Below are 3,962 nucleotides of genomic sequence, written 5' to 3'. Positions count from 1 at the left end.
ATATTATCTCCAATGTGCAAATAAACTCACTATAATGACGATAATATGTCTGAAAGAGTTTTGAACATTGGTAAACTCAGTCTAGAATTTATGTGGAAAGTTAAATGACAGCATAAGTAAGAAAATATGAGGCTGAGAAAAGCAGTTTACATCTTCTTACTTAATTCTTCTCTGTTGTATAAATTGTACTAATTAAGATTGCAGTGTACTTCTACCACCTACAGGTATAGCATGTATTTCTTTTGTGCCACAAAAGAAATGTGTGAGTAGGTGGCACAGAAGAGAAAGGATATGTCTCTAATCAGTATTCTGACCTATAAACATCTGAATAATTAGTAGTCTAGCATTCCCTGAAAATAGTAATCCTAAAAAGACAATCAGACTGAAGCCAGGCAGGTCCAGATAGTCTCCAATAACAGGAAGACAGAAACTAGAAGAACCACACGTAGGACTATCGTCCATAGGCAGCAGTAAAAGACAACCTTTTCAAGGGGAAGCTTTGGCAGACAGAGCAAGGAGCAAGTGCAGGAGGACCACCACACTGACAACATGGGGCCCAAACAAGGAGCTAAACTGAGATGACCACCAATCTAGCTAAGAGGAGCTTGGGAAACAGATCATGCCTCAGATGATATCTGACTAGAACCAGAATATATGAGAAGGAAATAGCACTCCTGAGACCACTGCTGAAACAACCCCAGATACTCAGAGATCACAGGCAGAGCTAAGAAAAGCAAAAAAGTGGTAGAGAAGTGAAAAAGAAAGAGAAACAGAGGGGGGAGGGGGAATTAAAAGAAAGAGAAGCAGAAGGATGTGGACACAAAGAAGAAAGGCAAAACTGGAGACTCAAGAGTTATGAGGAACAGCATGATGGGAGTAGCTGAGGATGCACCTGGGACCATAGAGGGCTTCTTTGCCCTATAGCAACAGGGTCAGTTACCATCAAAATCCACATAGACATACCCAGACTCAGTTGCTGCCCTGGGAACATGCTGATGTCTGAGGGAAGTACAAAACTGGCTCTGCCCCTCACCTGCTCATTGCAAAAAAGATGGTCATAGGGATATGAGAGTAGGAAAGCTGACCCTGACCCTAGCCACTAGCAGTACTTGGGAAAGTCAAAGTCTATGCATTGCAGGAGTTTTTGGTGATCTGGCACAGAGGATAAAAGCAAGAATGAGAGAGCTTGACTTAACACTATTATCCTGCAGTGCATGAATGAAAGAGAGAGAGAGAGAGAGAGAGAGAGAGAGAGAGAGAGAGAGAGAGAGAGAGAAAGGCCCTCCTCACACATTACCACCTATGGCAAGCAGGGGTCATTGTGCTGACATCATAAACAAGCGAGTGGGACTTGTCTTCTTCAGGTGCAGCACTCAGGACAGCAGACAAGGTAACTTGCCTGGGCAGTAATATAGAGTTGGTCCTAATGGCATGGGACAGAAGAGCTGGACAAGAGGGTCTGGTCATGAGAAAGCTAGCTATGCCACTTCTCTGCCATGTGGTGACATGCAGAAGGGAGAGATGCCACCCCTCAACTTTTGCCACCTACAGAAAGGGATAAAATCTGGCTCAGAGAATATTGGAGTGGGAGATATGGCTCTATCCCTTACTTACCGAACGAAGCATTCCAGAGACTAGACCTTGAATCTCACCTGCAGAGCATAGTAGACCTTACCCTGGATGAGAAGGTTGTAAAGGAGCTAGGCTTGATGCCATGAATGTGGAGGAGCTGTCCCTGCCACTGTTGCTGTGCAGTGGGACAGAGAAATCGCATCCATCCATTGGCATCAATGGGATTATAAGAGCAGGAGAGCTGGCTCTTACCCTCAGTTCCCACAGCACTTTAGACAGGAGGCCCTGCATCTCACCTGGGCAGCACATTAGAACTGGCCATGCCTAAGCAGGATGCAGATGAGACAACCCCAAATGCCTGAGCACAATACAGCTGACCTTACCTCTTGTCTGGACACGGTACCGAGAATCGGGCGAAAGCCTGTGGGATGAAAGAAGCACACACACACAGGTTATTCATGTCAAGCCAGAAGAGGAAGAGAGCCTCTGGTTTCTTTATTGACCAAACTATATATCCAAAGAACACCACTTAGCAGGTATCTGTCAAGCACAGTGGGGAACCCTGGCTGAAACTTCGGTAACAAAGGACCGACTATGTGGCCTGAATAAATTAGGGAAATAACCAGGAAGGCCAGCCTAATTCTGACTCAGGTGAGAAGTACCTGGCCAGACTGTTCCCAGTTGGGGACAAAAGGCTTCCACATGCAAGGGCAGGGCTCAGCAGGGGTCAAACCTTGTTGGAGACCCAGAAGGGTCTTGTTCAGGCTGACAACATTCTGTGAATGTAAACTTCTTGTGCCACACAGTGACAAAGCAACCAGGCCCAAATCCAATACGGCTCCCACAGTAGACCTTACCCTGGATGAGAAGGTTGTAAAGGAGCTAGGCTTGATGCCATGAATGTGGAGGAGCTGTCCCTGCCACTGTTGCTGTGCAGTGGGACAGAGAAATCGCATCCATCCATTGGCATCAATGGGATTATAAGAGCAGGAGAGCTGGCTCTTACCCTCAGTTCCCACAGCACTTTAGACAGGAGGCCCTGCATCTCACCTGGGCAGCACATTAGAACTGGCCATGCCTAAGCAGGATGCAGATGAGACAACCCCAAATGCCTGAGCACAATACAGCTGACCTTACCTCTTGTCTGCTGAACAATGGTGCACACAAGGAAGACACACCTTCCTACTCTTTCTCACCACTCCCCACTGCTCCTGAGGTCATTAGAGTGGAAGAACAGGTCAAGTCCATCACCAGCTGCATCGTTTGGAAGAGTTGGCACTGCACCTCATCTGGAGAGCAAGACAGATCTGGCACTGATTGTGGAGGCTGCTGGTGAGCCTACAACAAGAGCATGAGGGTGGACAGCACTCAGGCCTAGATCCAGGGTTTTGAATTGTCCCACCACAATATCTACCCCAGTGATGTCTTGCTGGAGTGCATAATGGAGCAAGTCCTACAAATCAAAACTACAGGATCTCCACAGGACAACAACAGGTTATCCAGTAGAAGTCCCGGTGATGTGAAAATACTGATAGAGAAGTAGAAGACAAAATCATCATCTTGTACCAGGCCAATGAGTCATTGCAATAAAGATTTGCAAGCTTTGAAGTATACACAAAAGTGTGTACTGTAGAGTACACTGTAACACACTACAGTTTCCATGACAAGATATTTTTCTCTGTAGAGATAAAATCAGGTAGATAGTAATGTGCAAGGGTGAAGTGTTGCAGGTATCAAGGGTGGGACAGATTATGTGTTTGGATTACATGATGAGAAATCTATGAAAAAAATTAAAAAAAAATAAATAAAACTTAGCCTAAGAGAGATGGAGAGGAAAGGAAGGAGGAAAGGAGGAAATACACACACACACACACACACACACACACACACACACAAATACAAAGAGAGAGACAGAGAAAGAGAGACAGAGACTGTGTATACTGTAGGTACACAGAGAGGTGGATAGATTGATGGGGTATAATAGAGATATAGGAAATAGATCTTACACAGACACAATTTCTAAAAACATAAGGGAATAACATATAGAAACTGTGCTGGTGTTTCGTTTGTTTCAAAAACTATGCTGCAGAATTCAATTGTTCAATAATGCAATTTCTAGAATAATCTTTAAGAAAACCCTTTATTATCTATTATTTCATATAGGCAAATAGGAATTCCACTCCATGCCACGGGATAAGAAGTCATATGAGTATGATTTAATGGTATTATTTTCACTTAAGCAGAGCTTTGAAAATAAGAGCCAGAATAATCTGTGTGAAGTGATGCAGACTGCTGGGAGCATCAGTACCAGCTTCCTGGAATTTCAAGACACAGCACAGATAACAGCTAGACACTGTTACCTTTCCCTGTCACATGGGTCCTAGCATTTC

General features: G+C 44.6%; 1 non-coding gene across 1 annotated transcript; it reads left to right on the top strand.

Moving 5' to 3' along the window:
* Positions 1-210: 210 nt before the first annotated feature.
* LOC120102696 (small nucleolar RNA SNORA17) lies at positions 211-348 on the top strand. The gene has a single exon (XR_005504310.1). It is a non-coding gene; the product is annotated as a small nucleolar RNA SNORA17 (small nucleolar RNA).
* Positions 349-3,962: the final 3,614 nt, after the last annotated feature.

This window comes from Rattus norvegicus, chromosome 4 (assembly GCF_036323735.1).
Source record: "Rattus norvegicus strain BN/NHsdMcwi chromosome 4, GRCr8, whole genome shotgun sequence".
NCBI lineage: Eukaryota > Metazoa > Chordata > Mammalia > Rodentia > Muridae > Rattus > Rattus norvegicus.
This window is presented reverse-complemented; position numbering and strand designations above follow the sequence as displayed.